Genomic DNA, 20,695 nt, shown 5'->3' with positions numbered 1-20,695 from the left:
TGTACCCAAATATTCAATAATTCAGTCAGAGATTTTCAGTGGAATTATCTGGATAGTGCCACTGACAATTCAGGTATTGCCCCAGTGAGGGGTATTATCAAGGTAGGAGCTATTTCTACTCAAAGTGCAGCTGAATATCGGGCCCACTTAGTGTATATAAATGAAGGCATGGATGAATGAGACAAAAAAATATAAATGATTAAAACACACACAATCTTTTCAGTTTTTTGTAAAGAATAATGTAAAACGTATACAAATTTAGGCAAATTACCCATAGAATCTTCTAAAGCATCCCCTGAGTGATACAGGAAACCAAAGCTAGTAAAGTGTTGGAGGAGGCTCCCAGGAACCCCTTGTTCAATTATAAAACAAGGAGCATCTCACTGAATGGAGCTGAACTGACATTAGCCCTTTAACAACTTGGGAGCACACTCTGATTTATACAGGGATTTATCCTGTTCTGTACCCATGGGGAAACCTTTAGATAAGAGAACCCCTACAAATCCGGACAGCAGAACTACTATTTTTTTCATGTAAATTGTGTTGTGTGAATCTGAATGAGGGGAGCTGTACTACTACTACTAATCATTTCTATAGCGCTACTAGATGTACGCAGCGCTGGGGGATCAAACACTGCTGAGAACAGCAAGGAATACAGTGGATCCTGCTTATAAAAACATTTCAAAGTATTGCTTCCGAAAGACGTGTACCTCTTAAAAAAAACTATTTCTAGCTGGTCTTAAAAACATTTTAGAAACTAGTGGATGCATTGGCTTTCTCTCCCATTATTACTGTTGCTTACCTCCATCTTTCCTCACCCCCTTTAATTGAGCTGTTATGGCATCATATGAAGCCAGCCTAAGATCTAGGTCAGTGGTTCCCAAACCTGATCCTGGAGGCACCCCAGCCAGTCAGGTTTTCAGGATATCCACAATGAATATTAATGAGAGCAATTTGCATACAGTGGAGACTGCATGTAAATCTCTCTCATGAATATTCATTGTGGATAGCCTAAAAACCTGATTGGCTGGAGTGCGTCCAGGACCAGTTTTGGGAACCAATGATCTAGGTTATTCTACATCAGGGGTTTTCAACCCAGTCCTCAGGGCACACTCAGCCAGTCGGGGTTTTCAGGATATCCCCATTGAATCCTGAAAACCCCAACTGGCTGGATTGAGAACCTGTTCTAGACTATTTAAGATCCAGTGTAACTGCGCTGTTTTGTCGTTGACTTGATGAAGAGAGGATAACTCAAAAGCCTTTCAGTTTCACAGAGGTATTGTTAATCCAATATAAAAGTATCACCTACTACTTGTTTGTTGACTTTTATTTCCAGATTTAAAAAAAAAAGCAGCATATTCTAGGAGGCTCAGAATATGAAATGTGCCCATTTCATGTCTCTGTTGCAGTGATATTCACTCCCAGTCCTCCAAGACTGCCAAGTGATCAGCTTTGCAGGATAACCCTAATGAGCATGCATGAGAATGTTTTGCAGAAAATTGACACAGTGTGCATGCAAATCTATTTCATACCTATTCATTAGGGATATCCTGGAAACCTGCCCATTTAACAGCCCTCAAGGCCTGGAAGCAAATACCACTGCTTTATTGTCACCCTTATTAATTTCTTGTACTTTTTCCCCATTTTGAAATCAAAGCTTTGCCTCTTTACATCCTCCTTTATTAAAATTTCCTTTCCTGAGTGCATTCTTCAGTTAATGCTTTACCAATGTGATACTGGAGGTCATGGTGGTCAGCACAGGAGCGCTGAATTATTTTAGATCAGGGATTGTCAACCCAGTCCTTGGGACACACCAAGCCAGTCAGGTTTTCAGAATACCCACAATGAATATGCATGAGAGAGATGGATATTCAATGGAGACAGTGCATGCAAATTTATCTCCCCGCCGATATTTAGCTGGCGGCGGACAGCATTTTTGGTCTGCTGCTGGCGCTAAAATCAGAAATTCAATGCCGGGCCCTGTGTGGGCTTTGGCATTGAATTTCTGTGGGTTTTTTGAGTAGAGAGATGTGGTAGCTGTGTTAGTCCACTTTTAAAGGTAATCAATAGAAATAAAAGAAAAGAAAACATAGAAGATGATACCTTTTTTATTGGACTGACAATACATTTTTTGATTAGCTTTCAAAGGTAGCCCTTCTTCATCGGATCAGAAATAAGCAAACGTTGATAAATAACAGTATATATAAGTGAAACATCAAAGCATTCCAGTGACAGTCTCACAGGATGAGGGTGGGGTGGGTTAGGTGAGAGACAGGGAGAGCCAGGTGAATGAGGGGCAGGGAGATATGTATGGTGAGAAGAGGGTGACAAAACAGTAGAATTTTATGGTTTACTAGTAAAAAAAGGCCCGTTTCTCAAAAAAAAAATGAAACGAGCGCTAGCAAGGCTATCTTGTAATAGTGATTATGTTTTTAAGGCTCTCGGCGAAGCGATTTCTCCTCTCTCCCCTGCCCTCCCCTCCATGTCCAGCAATTCTTTCCTCCCCTCCCATTCCCTCCGTGTCCCGTGATTCTGGCCTCCCCTCCATGTCCAGCGATTCTCCTCTGCACTGCCCTCCCCTCGGTGTCCCATGATTCTGGCCTCCTCTCCATGTTCAGCGATTCTCCTCTGCCCTGCCCTCCCCTCCATGTCCAGTGATTCTCTTCTGCCCTGCTCTCCATGTCCCGCGATTCTGGCCTCCCCTCCATGTCCAGCGATTCTCCTCTGCACTGCCCTCCCCTCGGTGTCCCATGATTCTGGCCTCCTCTCCATGTTCAGCGATTCTCCTCTGCCCTGCCCTCCCCTCCGTGTCCCGCAATTCTGCCCTCCCCTTCATGTCCAGTGATTCTCTTCTGCCCTGCTCTCCATGTCTCGCGATTCTGGCCTCCCCTCCATGTCCAGCGATTCTCCTCTGCACTGCCCTCCCCTCGGTGTCCCATGATTCTGGCCTCCTCTCCATGTTCAGCGATTCTCCTCTCCCCTGCCCTCCCCTCCATGTCCAGCAATTCTTTCCTCCCCTCCCATTCCCTCCGTGTCCCGTGATTCTGGCCTCCCCTCCATGTCCAGTGATTCTCTTCTGCCCTGCTCTCCATGTCCCGTGATTCTGGCCTCCCCTCCATGTCCAGCGATTCTCCTCTGCACTGCCCTCCCCTCGGTGTCCCGTGATTCTGGCCTCCTCTCCATGTTCAGCGATTCTCCTCTCCCCTGCCCTCCCCTCCATGTCCAGCAATTCTTTCCTCCCCTCCCATTCCCTCCGTGTCCCGTGATTATGGCCTCCCCTCCATGTTCAGCGATTCTCCTCTGCCCTGCCCTCCCCTCCGTGTCCCGCAATTCTGCCCTCCCCTCCATGTCCAGTGATTCTCTTCTGCCCTGCTCTCCATGTCCCGCAATTCTGGCCTCCCCTCCATGTCCAGCGATTCTCCTCTGCACTGCCCTCCCCTCGGTGTCCCATGATTCTGGCCTCCTCTCCATGTTCAGCGATTCTCCTCTGCCCTGCCCTCCCCTCCATGTCCAGTGATTCTCTTCTGCCCTGCTCTCCATGTCCCGCGATTCTGGCCTCCCCTCCATGTCCAGCGATTCTCCTCTGCACTGCCCTCCCCTCGGTGTCCCATGATTCTGGCCTCCTCTCCATGTTCAGCGATTCTCCTCTCCCCTGCCCTCCCCTCCATGTCCAGCAATTCTTTCCTCCCCTCCCATTCCCTCCGTGTCCCGTGATTCTGGCCTCCCCTCCATGTTCAGCGATTCTCCTCTGCCCTGCCCTCCCCTCCGTGTCCCGCAATTCTGCCCTCCCCTCCATGTCCAGTGATTCTCTTCTGCCCTGCTCTCCATGTCCCGCGATTCTGGCCTCCCCTCCATGTCCAGCGATTCTCCTCTGCACTGCCCTCCCCTCGGTGTCCCATGATTCTGGCCTCCTCTCCATGTTCAGCGATTCTCCTCTGCCCTGCCCTCCCCTCCATGTCCAGTGATTCTCTTCTGCCCTGCTCTCCATGTCCCGCGATTCTGGCCTCCCTCCATGTCCAGCGATTCTCCTCTGCACTGCCCTCCCCTCGGTGTCCCATGATTCTGGCCTCCTCTCCATGTTCAGCGATTCTCCTCTGCCCTGCCCTCCCCTCCGTGTCCCGCAATTCTGCCCTCCCCTTCATGTCCAGTGATTCTCTTCTGCCCTGCTCTCCATGTCTCGCGATTCTGGCCTCCCCTCCATGTCCAGCGATTCTCCTCTGCACTGCCCTCCCCTCGGTGTCCCATGATTCTGGCCTCCTCTCCATGTTCAGCGATTCTCCTCTCCCCTGCCCTCCCCTCCATGTCCAGCAATTCTTTCCTCCCCTCCCATTCCCTCCGTGTCCCGTGATTCTGGCCTCCCCTCCATGTCCAGTGATTCTCTTCTGCCCTGCTCTCCATGTCCCGTGATTCTGGCCTCCCCTCCATGTCCAGCGATTCTCCTCTGCACTGCCCTCCCCTCGGTGTCCCATGATTCTGGCCTCCTCTCCATGTTCAGCGATTCTCCTCTCCCCTGCCCTCCCCTCCATGTCCAGCAATTCTTTCCTCCCCTCCCATTCCCTCCGTGTCCCGTGATTCTGGCCTCCCCTCCATGTTCAGCGATTCTCCTCTGCCCTGCCCTCCCCTCCGTGTCCCGCAATTCTGCCCTCCCCTCCATGTCCAGTGATTCTCTTCTGCCCTGCTCTCCATGTCCCGCGATTCTGGCCTCCCCTCCATGTCCAGCGATTCTCCTCTGCACTGCCCTCCCCTCGGTGTCCCATGATTCTGGCCTCCTCTCCATGTTCAGCGATTCTCCTCTGCCCTGCCCTCCCCTCCATGTCCAGTGATTCTCTTCTGCCCTGCTCTCCATGTCCCGCGATTCTGGCCTCCCCTCCATGTCCAGCGATTCTCCTCTGCACTGCCCTCCCCTCGGTGTCCCATGATTCTGGCCTCCTCTCCATGTTCAGCGATTCTCCTCTCCCCTGCCCTCCCCTCCATGTCCAGCAATTCTTTCCTCCCCTCCCATTCCCTCCGTGTCCCGTGATTCTGGCCTCCCCTCCATGTCCAGCGATTCTCCTCTGCACTGCCCTCCCCTCGGTGTCCCATGATTCTGGCCTCCTCTCCATGTTCAGCGATTCTCCTCTCCCCTGCCCTCCCCTCCATGTCCAGCAATTCTTTCCTCCCCTCCCATTCCCTCCGTGTCCCGTGATTCTGGCCTCCCCTCCATGTTCAGCGATTCTCCTCTGCCCTGCCCTCCCCTCCGTGTCCCGCAATTCTGCCCTCCCCTCCATGTCCAGTGATTCTCTTCTGCCCTGCTCTCCATGTCCCGCGATTCTGGCCTCCCCTCCATGTCCAGCGATTCTCCTCTGCACTGCCCTCCCCTCGGTGTCCCATGATTCTGGCCTCCTCTCCATGTTCAGCGATTCTCCTCTGCCCTGCCCTCCGTGTCCCGCAATTCTGCCCTCCCCTCCATGTCCAGTGATTCTCTTCTGCCCTGCTCTCCATGTCCCGCGATTCTGGCCTCCCCTCCATGTCCAGCGATTCTCCTCTGCACTGCCCTCCCCTCGGTGTCCCATGATTCTGGCCTCCTCTCCATGTTCAGCGATTCTCCTCTGCCCTGCCCTCCCCTCCGTGTCCCGCAATTCTGCCCTCCCCTCCATGTCCAGTGATTCTCTTCTGCCCTGCCCTCCATGTCCTGCGATTCTGCCCTCCCCTCCATGTCCAGCGATTCTCTTCTGCCCTGCCCTCCATGTCCCGTGATTCTCTCCTCCCATCCCATCCATGTCCATCAATTCTCCTCTGCCCTGCCATCCATGTTCTGCGATTCTGCCCTCCCCAGCGATTCTCCTCTGCCCTGCCCTCCCATCCAGCGTTCCTTGCAGGCAGGTTGGGCTCGCGTCCCCTCCCCTCCAGTGTTCTGTTGCCTTCACTTACTTGCGTTCGTAACATCCTGACATCAGCTCGCCTCCAGCGTTCCCTTCCCTCTCACTGCTCCGCCCTCCTCTGATGTCATTTCATCTTTACGCGAGGGCGGGACAATGAGAGGGAAGGGAATGCTGGAGGCTTGCTGACGTCAGGATGTTACAAACCCAGCCAGCCAGAGAACGTTGATGATACAGATAATGGGCTAGAAAACCCAGATCTTTAAGTCCTGTCTGGTGGGTGTCAAAATATTTAATCATTCTGACTTCAAAGGTCTTATATTCCTGGATTGTCTTAAAGTTTCCTTTTAGTATTCTCACCATGAAATCATTGATACAGTGTTCAGGTTTTGTAACATGCTGTCCCACAGAGGTGACATCCTGGTTAGCACTGGCATTTTTCATATGATGGGTTGTTTTTTTTTAAAGCCAGCTAGTGCATGACCAGTTAATATTCATACTTAACCAGCCATGGGTTAGCGTATAAAGATAGAACAGCTGCATTATACCTGGCCGGTTAGGTCTGAATATCAGGAGCTAACCAGACTTCACTCCCGGAAAGCCCCTGACATAGCTGACTTTAAGCTCGGCATTAGCTGGTCTTTTTCAGCAAGATTGACCGGTTAACCACAACCAAGCAAGTTAACTGGTCGGCAGACCATTAACTCGCTTTGAATATCAGCCAGCTCATGTATATTAATTGTGGATACCATGAAAACCAGACTGTCTTGGTGTGTCCTGAAGACTGCTTCAGATGTTCATAAGAGGTGCAAAATACTACTACTACTACTAACTAGCATTTCTAAAGCGCTACTAGGGTTACGCAGCGCTGTACAATTTAAACATAGAAGGACAGTCCCTGCTCAAAGAGCTTACAATCTAAAAGACAAGAAAACAATCTAAAGACAAGTGAACAATCTAGAGGACGAGATTTCAAAAACATTAGACTGGGTATTCTGAATCCACACACCAAGCCAGTCTGGTTTTCAAGGTATCTGCAATGAATATGCATAAGATAGATTTGCATACAATGGAGGCAGTGCATTCAAATTTATCTCATACATATTAATTTAGGGTATCCTGAAAACCTAACTGGATGGGTTTGTTCCAAGAACTGGGATGAGAAGCCCTGCATTAGACTAATACCTCCTCATACTGGAACAAGTACTAAAGGTTCATTTCCAGAGGTTGTCCATAGATGTGGGAGTGGCATTCTTCCATGGATGCAGGGCCAGTGTTATATATGCATGAGCCCAGGACAGAAATAGGAGAGGGGACCCCAAAGCCCATCCGTAGGCTATGCAACTTTCAGCATGAAATATGCCTGGGGCCCCCTGTAGCATTGGGGTCCAGGGAAATTGCCCTGGTTGCCACCCCCTAACACTGACTGACTCTGCATGGATGTTATTTTACCTTCAGGAAATGGGTTACAAGCAAAATGGTTTACATATTATATACTATTTATTTTGTATCTGGGACAATGGAGGGTTAAGTGACTTGTCCAGAGTCACAAGGAGTCTTTCCTCCCTGTATCAGCACTTCATCATAAGCCACTCTACTGGTTTCCTCATACCAGTTCTGCCCAAATCTATCTCACTATTCTGTTTAAGCATAGTTTAATGATGCCCATGCCAGTCCTGCTTCTCAAACCTCTCCTTGAGGCACACTTAGGGAGAGATTCTATATTTGGCTTTTTTTGCCTGCGCACATTAAAATGTAGGTGCTCTATATTACAGAATACACTTAGCGATTTGGGTTCGTAAATTCTAATTATTGTCAATTAGTGCTCATTTTTCCTTGTTAAGCACTGCTAACAATGCTGATTGGCTTGTTAAGCCAATTAAGTTGCACATGCTGTTATAGAATCTGCTTGGATTTCAGCGTGGAACACTAGACACGTTGAATAAAATCCGGGGGTTAGTGGGCTGAGTTTTCAGGACTACCATAATGAATATGCATGAGAGAGATGTGTATGCAATGGGTCACCAATATTTGCAAATTTTATCTCATGCATATTCATTGTGGTAATCCTGACAACCCAACTGACTAGATGTGCCTCCAGGAGAGGGTTGAAAAGCACTGCTCTAGATAGACCTACAGCTCACATCACAGATGGTAGAATAACCTAGTGTTTCTGGTTTAGATGGGGATATTAAGTTATGGATCAGAGGTAGGCAACCATGGTACTCAATGGCCACAACCAATGGCGTAGCTATGGGGGGGCATTGGGGGCCTTGGCTGGCAGGGGTCCCAACCCCCACCAGCTGAAGCCTTTCTCCAGCACTATGCTCTGCGCATTACCTGCCCTGCTTCCTCTCACGTTGCGTGCATGCTCACTTTTAATGAAACTGAGCATGAGCGAGTGTCACGCATGCTCAGTTTCACTAAAACCGAGCATGCACATGACGTGAGAGGAAGCAGGGCAGGCAATGCTCAGAGAACAGTACTGGTGAAAGGCTTCAGCTGATGGGGGTTTGGGCACCCCACCAGCCAAGGTATGTAGGATTGTGTCGGGGCGGGGGTTGCAGCAGGGAGGTGGGCCAAACTGTGCCCCCCCCCACCACATACTTTGGACTCCGGAGCCCCCAAACGTTGAGGTCTGGCTATGCCCCTGGCCACAACCCAGTTGAGTTTTCAAGATTTCCACAATGAATATGCAAGAGATCAATTTGCATGCAATGGAAGCAGTACATGCAAATCAATCTCATGCATATTCATTGTGGAAATCTTGAAAACCCAACTGAGTTGCAACCCTAGAAGACTGTGGTTGCCCACCCTACAGATAGATGGACAAGGCATAATCGGGGTGTTTTTGTTATTCTGTAGAACACCTAAAACAGAACAGAAAGACTGAAGATTATTATTAATCATGTTTAGCAGCCAATGAAATCTTTAGGGGAAAAAAAGGTATTGCTAGCCGTACAATAAGAAGAATCCACAGTGCTGAAATCAGACTTCTGACTTAATTTTGCTCCTGTTCCCCCCCAAAAGAAAGAAAGAAAGAAAGAAAGAAAACAAACCGATTATGAAACATAAAACAAATACATTCTAGCTCCTGACCTCCCCCTCTCAGTGCCTGGGCTTGAAATGTCTCATGCAAAATCAGAATTGTTTGATAAATAGTAAAACCCCTTTAGACTGATAATGGTTGGGTTTCTAATCTGCCCATGCATATCCTAAACAAGCTTCTAGCCAGTGACTGAGCCAAGGATTTGTATGAGCTAGTTGTGTTCTGGTGTTTTCTTTTGATCACCACCTACAAGTCATCTATTTATTCATTCTCACTGAAAGTGCCAGAACAATTTAATGAGCAAAACATAATGATGTAGGATATAATAGCCTCTCAAAAAAGTGGAATTTGTTTTCAATATTCTCTCCTTCTATTTCTCTCTTCCTCCTCATGGACTCAAAAACTTGTAGGTAATTTCCAGTCTTAGACTGCCATCCTGTGGCTGAGTCTCACAGAACAACTGATTATTTTCTGTCAGTTCAGATTCTTGCCTACATGGATATTACACAAACATAGGCATTGGAGCAGGGGAGCCACACGTGCCATGGCACCCTCAAAATATGGCATTGCTTTCTGCCTGCTGCCTTCCGAATCCAGCATCTCCCTCCTGAACACAGCTCCTCCTGTTTGTTTTTTTTTTTTACCTTATCATCCAGCAATAGGCCATGGCACAGTGTGTAATAGTGGTAGCAGATACTAGATGGAAACGCTCATGGCTGGGTCTGTCACTGAATCTCTTCCGGCCTTCAGTTGTAAAACCCTCTGACATGTCTCATCCCCAAGGAAATGTATCACTCAAGGCTGGAAGAGGCTCCAAAGCATGCTCAGCAGAGTGCATTCTCTTCTGGTCTCTGTTAACGCTATCACACGCCGTGTCTTGGCCTGTTGCTCGAAAAAAAGGTTAAGAGCAGAATGAGTAAGGAAGGGAGAGAGGGAGATGCTGCAACACAAGGGGTAGGGAACAAAGAGAGGATGCTGGATGTAACTGGATTGGGTGTGTGGGGGGGGGGAGAGAAAGGAAGGGGGATGCTAGACCTGGAGAGGAGGAGACAGGGGAGATACTGGGCATGAGGGGAGGAAGGAAGGGAGGGGAAAAAGAGGGAGCTAGTGAAGAATGTGAGATCACTGGAGAAGAGTAGTGGGAATGAGAAGGTATTTGGAGAGAAGGTTTTTTTTTTTTGGGTGAAGGTGTACTTGTGATCTGTGTATGGCATTAAAATCAGCAGTATTATCTTGAGGTGGAACTGGAGGTGGGATTAAGGGCAGGGATAGGGTGGACTCTCCCCCCCCCCCCCCCCCCCCACACACACACACAAAAAAGTGTTCCATTGTCTCTGCATACAAAGTTGAATTTGTACCAGTTTGTACCTTTCAATGAAAATCCTGAACTAATACTGGGACCAATTGTAAGGGAATACATCTCCCTCCCCCCACCCACACACTTATAAAACATGAAATTTAGAACCTGGAGGTACAGACTGTAAGACCCTACTCAAGCCTGGATTTAAGCCTATGCAACTGACTCTGGTTTCAAATTTTGATAAGCACCAGAGCATTGTTGCCATGCCTCCATTTAGGGCCTGCCTGCTTTCATACTCTGACAGGCCCTGCAACACCTTTTATCTCACATCGGTTTCCATGGTAGTGAGAAAGTTTCATGGGGAGGAAGCCACTTTTTGCCCACTATTTTAAAAACCTTCATTCAACACCCACGTTCTAGCAAAGTATTGTCCGCTATCTTAACATACTATTTGTCGCGGCTCTGATGTCACTCTGGTGTTGGTGAGCTCTCGAGTTTTCCCGAGCTCCACTAGGCCCAGGAAATAGCCGAGCACCCCAATCTTCACCCGCGGCGACCGCCGTTCACCGAGGGTTGAGCCCTCAGCTGCGGGCGGCCAGCAGGACTGCTGGAACCCCGGGGTGATGGCTGGCCTGGCTGGATGTGGGTACGGAGTCCTTGGTGAGCGTAGCTTAGCCGGGCGGCTAACTGAGCACTGGGCACGGACCCAGTCTGAGGAAGTGGCTAGCAGGACGGCTAGGCTGGCACGAGTAACAACCACCGCCCTCACTGGAAATAGCTAGCAGGACGGCTAGCTGACGACAGGAACAACCACAGGCTGGGGAATAGCTAGCAGGACGGCTAGCTGTCACGAGGGACAAACACAGTCTTGGAAGTAGCTAGCAGGACGGCTAGCTGTCACGAGGAACAAACACAGTCTTGGCAATAGCTAGCAGGACGGCTAGCTGTCTCGAGGAACAAACACAGTCTTGGAAATAGCTAGCAGGACGGCTAGCTGTCTTGAGGAACAAACACAGTCTTGGCAATAGCTAGCAGGACGGCTAGCTGTCTTGAGGAACAAACACAGTCTTGGAAATAGCTAGCAGGACGGCTAGCTGTCTTGAGGAACAAACACAGTCTTGGCAATAGCTAGCAGGACGGCTAGCTGTCTTGAGGAACAAACACAGTCTTGGAAATAGCTAGCAGGACGGCTAGCTGTCTTGAGGAACAAACACAGTCTTGGAAATAGCTAGCAGGACGGCTAGCTGTCTTGAGGAACAAACACAGTCTTGGAAATAGCTAGCAGGACGGCTAGCTGTCTTGAAGAACAAACACAGTCTTGGAAATAGCTAGCAGGACGGCTAGCTGTCTTGAGGAACAAACACAGTCTTGGAAATAGCTAGCAGGACGGCTAGCTGTCTCGAGGAACAAACACAGTCTTGGCAATAGCTAGCAGGACGGCTTCAAACAACAAAACGGAAGCACTGGATCCCCTCCGTGTCTCCGTTTAAATCCCCCGCTCGTCCTGGCTGGAGAACAGCTGGAACCAATCCTCTCCGCCCAGGCCGGCAGCGGAGGGCCGGATTGGTCCTCCCGTCCGATGGGCGGAGTTCCTGCGCGGATGCGCCAATCCGGTGCGAGTGGGCGGAGCCTCCTCGCTGGTCCCGCTGCAGCGAGGAGGACGCCGACGCCGCCATCTTGGCCGGCGGATCTCCTTCTCCGAGGCCGGCGTTAGTTCTTCTGGATCGCCGGCCTCGGGGCAGCTTGCAGTCGCGGCGATCCCCGTGGCATCCTTCCCCCGTCGCCCCGCATCCCACGGGCGACCCAGCCTTCCGCTCCGGCCCGCGGACCGCCAGGTAAGGGCCCGGAACGGGACAGTATCCTCCCCGGAAGACCCCTTCCTCCGGGGCCCGGGTTTGGACGGATATCGGGCGTGGAAGGCTTTGACCAAGTCTGGAGCATGAACATTAGCCACGGGTTCCCAGGAATTATCTTCGGGGCCAAAAGATTTCCATGATAACAAATAATACAGTCTTCCCCGCCGCCACTTTGAGTCGAGAATTTCTCCTACCTCGTACTCCGGGTCCGGGGCCACCTGGAGATCTTCTTCTTGGGCTGGATGCGGGTGCCACCCGGACTCCCGGAACCTCTTCAATAGCGAGATATGGAAGGCGTTATGTACTCGTAGGGTGCCGGGTAACCGCAATCGATACGTTACTGGCCCAATTCGTTCTTGGATTGCATATGGTCCCGCATATCGAGGTCCCAGTCTTCGGGAAGACCCTCGAAGTCTCAGATGTTTCGTGCTTAACCATACCTTCTGTCCTGGTTGGAGCACGGGGGCGGGCCGCCGATGGCGGTCAGCAAAGATCTTGTCCTTGGTCGCGGTCTTCTGTAATTGTTCCCTAGCCATCTTCCAGACCTCTTGTAGGTCGGCTACGACTTGGTCCCCCGCCGGGTTCATGGCAGTCGCCGGGAACGGCCCTGGAAGCCGAGGATGTCGCCCATATACCAGGAAGAACGGGGACTGCCCTGAGGATGAGTGGTCACTTTGGTTATAGGCGAACTCGGCCCAGGAAAGTAGAGAAGCCCAGTTATCTTGTCGTTGGTTGACAAAGGCTCGTAAGAATCCTTTCAAGGTTTGGTTAATCCTCTCAACCATGCCGTTGGTTTGAGGATGGTACGCGGATGAAAAGTGGTTCTCTACTCCCAAGGCCGTGCACAAAGTTCTCCAGAAGCGGGAGGTAAATTGGGGTCCTCGGTCACTGATGATCCGAGTGGGTAATCCATGTAGTCGAAAAATGTGGTGAATGAACGCTTGGGCTAGAGAGGCGGCCGACGGGAGGTTCGTGAACGGAACAAAGTGAGCCATTTTAGAGAACCGATCTATCACAACCCAGATCACGGTATGCCCCTGGGAACGAGGTAAGTCAGTGATAAAGTCCATGGATATCTCCGACCAGGGACTGGTCGGTACGGGCAGTGGTTGTAGGTCTCCCACGGGGGGTCCTCCTACTGGCTTGGTTCGGGCACATACCGGGCACGAGGTAACAAACTGGAGGATATCTCGTCTCATCTGTGGCCATCGATAATGTCTCGTGATGAATCGGAGTGTCTTTTGGTACCCGAAGTGCCCGGCCCATCTAGACGAGTGCCCCCATTGCAGAACCTTTCTCCGATCGGCGGCCGCCACGAATTTCTGGATTTGTGCAACCTCCCCTGTGGCTGCACTGACACAAGCGGGGTCTAACATCGGATGAGTCTCCTTAGTCTCTTCTGGTACCTCAAAAGCCCGGGAGAGCGCGTCTGCCGGGGTATTCTGGGAGGCCGCCCGGAACACTAATTGAAAATGAAACCTGGCAAAGAATAATGACCACCGGGCCTGTCGGGGATTCAGCCGCTGGGCCTCTTGGAGGTATAGGAGGTTCTTATGATCAGTGATGACCGTGAACCGGTGTTCCGCTCCTTCCAGCAAGTGTCTCCACTCCTGCAGTGCTAGTTTCAGAGCCAAGAGTTCTCTATCCCCTACCGTATAGTTCCGCTCGGCTGGAGAGAATTTACGTGAAAAGAAGGAGCACGGTTGACGCCGGCCTTCGGGGTTGATTTGAGAAATGACCGCCCCGGCCCCTAGGGCGGACGCGTCCACCTCTACAATGAAAGGTTTCTCAGGGTCGGGGGTCAACAGAATAGACGCGGACTCAAAAGCCTCTTTTACCTGACGAAAAGCCGCTTGCGCCTCTGGCGGCCAATCCCTGACCCTCGCGTTCTTGTGGGTGAGCGCCGTCAACGGGGTGGTCAACCTGGAGTACTGGGGAATAAATTGGCGATAGTAATTGGCGAAGCCCAGGAATCGTTGCAAGGCCTTCAGGCCCTTCGGTTGAGGCCACTCTCGAATGGCTTGGAGCTTGTCTGGCTCCATCTGTAATCCCCCTGGAAGCAGGATATGCCCCAAAAAGGGTAAGGATCGCTGATGGAAAGCACACTTACTCAGCTTAGCAAATAGATGGGCTTGACGTAGGCGGTGCAGCACTGCACGCACATGGCCCGGATGCTCCCTGGGGTCCTTAGAGTAAACTAGGATGTCGTCCAGATATACAATCACCGTGGAATTTAGCAATTCTTCTAGTACACAATTGATAAGACGTTGAAACACCGCAGGGGCATTGCAGAGACCGAACGGCATCACCCGATATTCAAAATGTCCCTCGTGGGTGTTGAAAGCCGTTTTCCATTCGTCCCCTGACCGGATTCGTACTAGATTGTAGGCCCCTCGCAGATCTAACTTCGTGAAGATCTGAGCTCCTTGCAGTCTGTCCAAGAGCTCGGGAATGAGCGGCAGCGGGAACCGATCCTTCACGGTGATGGCATTTAATCCCCGATAGTCAATACACGGTCTCAGGGACCCATCCTTCTTGGTAGCAAAAAAAAACCCTGCCCCGGCTGGGGATGTAGACGGCTGAATGAACCCTTTCCGTAGGTTCTCATGGATGTAATCTCGCATTGCCTTGAACTCTGCTCGGGACAGTTTGTACAGTCGGCCCCGTGGGGGTACCGTATCCGTCTTCAGATTAATAGCACAGTCAAAAGACCTATGCGGCGGTAGTACCTCCGCCTCCTTGGGACTAAACACATCAGCAAAGTCTCTATATTCCATAGGCAGGGAGCCCAGTTCACCCGGTCCTTCCCCGGGCGACGTATTTAAAGCTGGACAGGTGCCAGCCCGACCCTTACAACAGGTCTCTTGACAGGAGTTACCCCACGCTTGAATCTTTCCCCCGGTCCAGTCGATAACCGGGTTGTGGTATCGTAGCCACGGCAATCCCAGAACCACAGGGTGGATGGTCCGGGATAACACTAAGAATTCGGCTTCCTCCCGATGGTCCTCTCCCACTTGCAGTCCCAACATAGGAGTAATCTCAGTGACCGGCTGGGGAAGGGTAGTTCCTTGGATGGAGGTTATCCGCAGCATTGGCCTCCGGGGGAGCGTGGGCCAGCCCATTTGCTGCAGCAGTTCGAGCCCAATAAAATTGCCCCCTGACCCCGAGTCCACCAGGGCTTGGGTCTGAACCGTGGCCTCCTGCCACCGTAAGGTCACCGGTAGGATGATCAAAGTGTCCTGTAGGGGAACGGAGTGCCCCAAGAACCCTCCCCTAAGGGTGCCTTGGGGAGCGCATTTCCCGGCCGGATGGAACAAGTCCGGAGGAAATGCCCAGCCTTCCCACAATAGAAGCACAGTCCATTAGACTGTCGTTGCTGTCTTTCGGCGGGAGTCAACCGTTGCCGGCCCATCACCATCGGCTCCTCCCCGGGCTCCGTAGTGTCCCGGTTCACCTGGCGAGAGGACGGCCCTTTGCTCGTCCGGGGGGCCCCTCGTGCCCACTTCTGCCGCTCCGCCCGGGCTCTGGCTCGCTCCTGGAATCGGGTGTCCACCCGTATACAGAGATGAGGGCATCCAATTGTCCGGGAATATCCCGTCCCGCCAATTCATCCTTGATTCGTTCTTGTAACCCCTCCATAAAAATGGCCATCAAGGACTCCGGATTCCAACGCAGCTCCGTGGCTAAGGTACGAAACCGGATGGCATAGTCGGCCACCGTACCTTCTCCCTGATGAATCCGGAGCAGTTCCGATGCCACGGAGGAGGGTCTTCCCGGAAGGTCAAACACCATCCGGAACCGGCGCTGAAATTCGTTATAATCCTCCAAAATGGGATCATGTTGTTCGTTCAGGGGAGCCACCCAGTCCTGGGCCTTTCCTCCACAAAGGCCCATAATGTAGCCCACCTTACTTTGGTCCGAAGCAAAGGCCTCCGGTTGCATCCGGAAGGCCAGGTTGCACTGGTTGAGGAACCCCCTACAACCACCCGGGTTCCCATCGTAGCGTGCTGGTTCAGGGAACCGAGGTCCCACGCGGAACCCTCCCATACGGGGAGCCGCTGCGGCCCCTTGGACCGCAGCGGCCTGGTTCTGTACCTGAAGCGTGGAAAGTTGAGAACATACATTCTGGAGCGCCCCAGACAGGGCATTAAGCTGTTCCTGTTGCTGCTGGAGAACCTTGGCCAGGTCCCGTAGATCAGGTTGCGTCGGCGAGCTCATGGCTTCCGTTTTCTGTTGCGGCTCTGATGTCACTCTGGTGTTGGTGAGCTCTCGAGTTTTCCCGAGCTCCACTAGGCCCAGGAAATAGCCGAGCACCCCAATCTTCACCCGCGGCGACCGCCGTTCACCGAGGGTTGAGCCCTCAGCTGCGGGCGGCCAGCAGGACTGCTGGAACCCCGGGGTGACGGCTGGCCTGGCTGGATGTGGGTACGGAGTCCTTGGTGAGCGTAGCTTATCCGGGCGGCTAACTGAGCACTGGGCACGGACCCAGTCTGAGGAAGTGGCTAGCAGGACGGCTAGGCTGGCACGAGTAACAACCACCGCCCTCACTGGAAATAGCTAGCAGGACGGCTAGCTGACGACAGGAACAACCACAGGCTGGGGAATAGCTAGCAGGACGGCTAGCTGTCACGAGGGACAAACACAGTCTTGGAAGTAGCTAGCAAGACGGCTAGCTGTCACGAGGAACAAACACAGTCTTGGCAATAGCTAGCAGGACGGCTAGCTGTCTCGAGGAACAAACACAGTCTTGGCAATAGCTAGCAGGACGGCTAGCTGTCTTGAGGAACAAACACAGTCTTGGAAATAGCTAGCAGGACGGCTAGCTGTCTTGAGGAACAAACACAGTCTTGGAAATAGCTAGCAGGACGGCTAGCTGTCTTGAGGAACAAACACAGTCTTGGAAATAGCTAGCAGGACGGCTAGCTGTCTTGAAGAACAAACACAGTCTTGGAAATAGCTAGCAGGACGGCTAGCTGTCTTGAGGAACAAACACAGTCTTGGAAATAGCTAGCAGGACGGCTAGCTGTCTCGAGGAACAAACACAGTCTTGGCAATAGCTAGCAGGACGGCTTCAAACAACAAAACGGAAGCACTGGATCCCCTCCGTGTCTCCGTTTAAATCCCCCGCTCGTCCTGGCTGGAGAACAGGCAGCGGAGGGCCGGATTGGTCCTCCCGTCCGATGGGCGGAGTTCCTGCGCGGATGCGCCAATCCGGTGCGAGTGGGCGGAGCCTCCTCGCTGGTCCCGCTGCAGCGAGGAGGACGCCGACGCCGGCGCCGCCATCTTGGCCGGCGGATCTCCTTCTCCGAGGCCGGCGTTAGTTCTTCTGGATCGCCGGCCTCGGGGCAGCTTGCAGTCGCGGCGATCCCCGTGGCATCCTTCCCCCGTCGCCCCGCATCCCACGGGCGACCCAGCCTTCCGCTCCGGCCCGCGGACCGCCAGGTAAGGGCCCGGAACGGGACACTATTCATCTCTAAGATTTCAGAGAAAATCATTCTATTCCAATTGTGCTCTTCTGTCACCAAAACAAATGCCTTCACTCATGATAGTTTGGTTTCCATAAGCATCACAGCACAGAAGCATACGTGGAGTGGCATAATCGAACGGGGCGCCCAAGTTTTCCTGAGGGCGTCCTTGCAGGACACCCCCGCGAAGGGGCGGGGAAACTCGTATTATTGAAACAAGATGGGCGGCCATCTTTTGTTTCGATAATACGGTCAGGGACGCCCAAATCTCAACATTTAGGTTGACCTTAGAGATGGTCGTCCCCGATTTTCGGCGATAGTGGAAACAGAGGATTCCCATCTCAGAAACGACCAAATGCAAGCCATTTGGTCATGGGAGAAGCCAGCATTTGTAGTGCACTGGTCCCCCTCACATGCCAGGACACCAACCGGGCACCCTAGGGGGGCACTGCAGTGGACTTCACAAATTGCTCCCAGGTGCATAGCTCCCTTACTTTGGGTGCTGAGCCCCCCCCCCCCAAAGCCCACTCCCCACAACTGTACACCACTTCCATAGCCCCTAGGGATGAAGGGGGCACCTAGATGCGAGTACAGTGGGTTTGTGGTGGGTTTTGGAGGGCTCACATTTACCACCACAAGTTTAACAGATGGGGGGGGGGCCTGGGTCCGCCTGCCTGAAGTGCACTGCAATACCCACTAAAACTGCTCCAAGGACCTGCATACTGCTGTCAGGGAGCTGGGTATGATATTTGAGGCTGGCATAGAGGCTGGAAAAAATATTTGAAAATTTTTTTTAGGGTGGGAGGGAGTTAGTGACCACTGGGGGAGTAGGGGGAGGTCATCCCCAATTCCCTCTGGTGGTCATCTGGCCATTTAGGGCACATTTTTGAGGCTTGGTCATAAAAAAAAGGACCAAGTAAAGTCAGCCAAGTGTTCATCAGGGACGCCCTTCTTTTTTCCATTATCGGCCGAGGACGCCCATGTGTTAAGCACACCCCAGTCCTGCCTTCGCTATGCTTCTGACACGCCCCCGTGAACTTTGGTCATCCCCACGACAGAAAGCAGTTGAGGACGTCCAAAATCAGCTTTCGATTATGCCGATTTGGGCGACCATAGGAGAAGGACGCCCATCTCCCGATTTATGTCGAAAGATGGGCGCCCTTCTCTTTCGAAAATAAGCCTGTTACTCAAGCAACACCTCAATTCAAGTTAATTTACTATCCTTGTTTCTTTTGACCTAGATGCCACATCAGATTTGGTTGACCATTGTTCAGTATTTACCCAGTTAGCCAGTGGTGTCTCTAGACAGAAATATTTGGGGTGGCACCAGCTAGGTATGGAGGAAGCAAGTCAAAGTGACACATTTGCACATTATACCCTTCTCCCACCACAACATACACTTTTAAATTAGTATGATAACTGATAGCATCACTCAACAAATCCTTCTCTATAGGAGTATTTTGTATTCTCCACAGGATTGGATGCACTGGGTGGGGCTTCAATACCATATAAGGGAAAAACTCCCTTATATGGTATTGAAGCACTGCCCAGTGCATCCCAGGATGCACAGGGCAGGACAGGACACCAGCATTTTGAAGGTGATGCCCCAGGAGAGTGCTATTTCCTCCTCTGCTTCTAAAGGTATGGGGGTGTTTGGGGGTGCTTGGGAGAGCACTAGACCACCAGGGCAGGTGGGGTAGGGTTGTCCACTGGGCCACCAAGTAAAGTTTTTTGGTGTTGGGGGAGGCTGGAGGTCCACCAGATCTCCAGTCTCCTGTGTCTGGGGAGGGGGCCTGTAAGCATGCAAATGTGTACTGGACAGGGCTCCCCATTCCTCCCCAATGCTCCACAAACCCTAAAACCAGTTCCAAGCTGGTGTATGATTTGCTGCAGGAGCAGTGCCAATGTTTGGTGTGCTACCCGCTGAGCATTGGGGAGGACTAGGTAATGCTCTGTTTCGTATTCATTTCCATGCTACTTGTGGTCAGAGCCAGCGACCTTGTTTCACATGCTCACCAGCTCTGATCATGGGGCGGGAGCAAACACAGGTGCTAATACGGTGCTAATAGCCTCTAGCACCCATATTTGCTTCTGATCATTGGGGCATCATTGCTCAGTGGCAGCACATTAAGCTGCCGACATTGGTATTGCGAGCATGCTTGGTTTTCCCACATGCTCAGTTCATGTGTGAAAACTGAGCATGCTCAAGGGACTCCCTCCTGCTAAGGTATTTTAAATTAAATTTGGTGAGGAATGGGTGAAGGAAAGAGGAGGAGGATGCAGAGGAAATGGGTTGCTTAGTGCCTAACCATACTGTCAACATCCCCCTACCCCCCAAAAAAAAAAAAAAGTCAGTTCCTGCTACTCGAACGTCATAAATCTGATCAACTTGAGGAATTTTTAAAAAATATCCTTGAAATATATATTCTATAAAAATCTAATATGTCAATAAACAAAGTACAAGGAAAATATAAGAACTGCAGAATCCCTACTCTCAATCTTATTTGTAATGCCAGTAATCCTTGATACAGTAAAAGCTTGAAGCAAGGATAACTACGGTTCTGTAGCACCAAAACGCTAGTCAAAAATCCCCAATCTGAGATCAGGCTCCCCCAATTTATCTACTGTCTCGTTGGAAAAAGTGCATACTTGAATTACAGTTCCTGGCAATATCTCCTCAGTATGAGTCACCATCTTCCAGACAACAGAAATAAATATCCTTACTGGGAGCAATGTTAGCTCGCAAAGTCTCAGTAACAATTGGAAATGACACTGGGGTAGTCAATGAAACTGCTGCTGCAGACATAGGAGCCAACTTTTCAAAATTATTGGGGGTACTAAGCCCAATGGAAATAACCCCTCCCTGGACACATACAAAGAATTTTCTCAATATTGGGGGTGCTCAAGCACCCACAGCACCCATAGAGTCGGCTCCTATGACTGCACAATGACAGCTTGTCAAAAACACAGATTCCCAGAGTAGTGAAAAGTCCAAAAGATGAAGCAGTAATACCATGTGTTAGTGGAGGGGGAGGAGTAGATCTCTCACCTAAGCTCAGAGAGGCATCTTCAGGAGCAGAAACATTAATCACATCTACCCCTACTTGCCGGACAACATTATCAGGCTTATTTTCGAAAGAGAAGGGCACCCATCTTTCGACACAAAT

The sequence above is a fragment of the Microcaecilia unicolor genome, chromosome 9 (assembly GCF_901765095.1).
Source record: "Microcaecilia unicolor chromosome 9, aMicUni1.1, whole genome shotgun sequence".
Taxonomy (NCBI): domain Eukaryota; kingdom Metazoa; phylum Chordata; class Amphibia; order Gymnophiona; family Siphonopidae; genus Microcaecilia; species Microcaecilia unicolor.
This window is presented reverse-complemented; position numbering follows the sequence as displayed.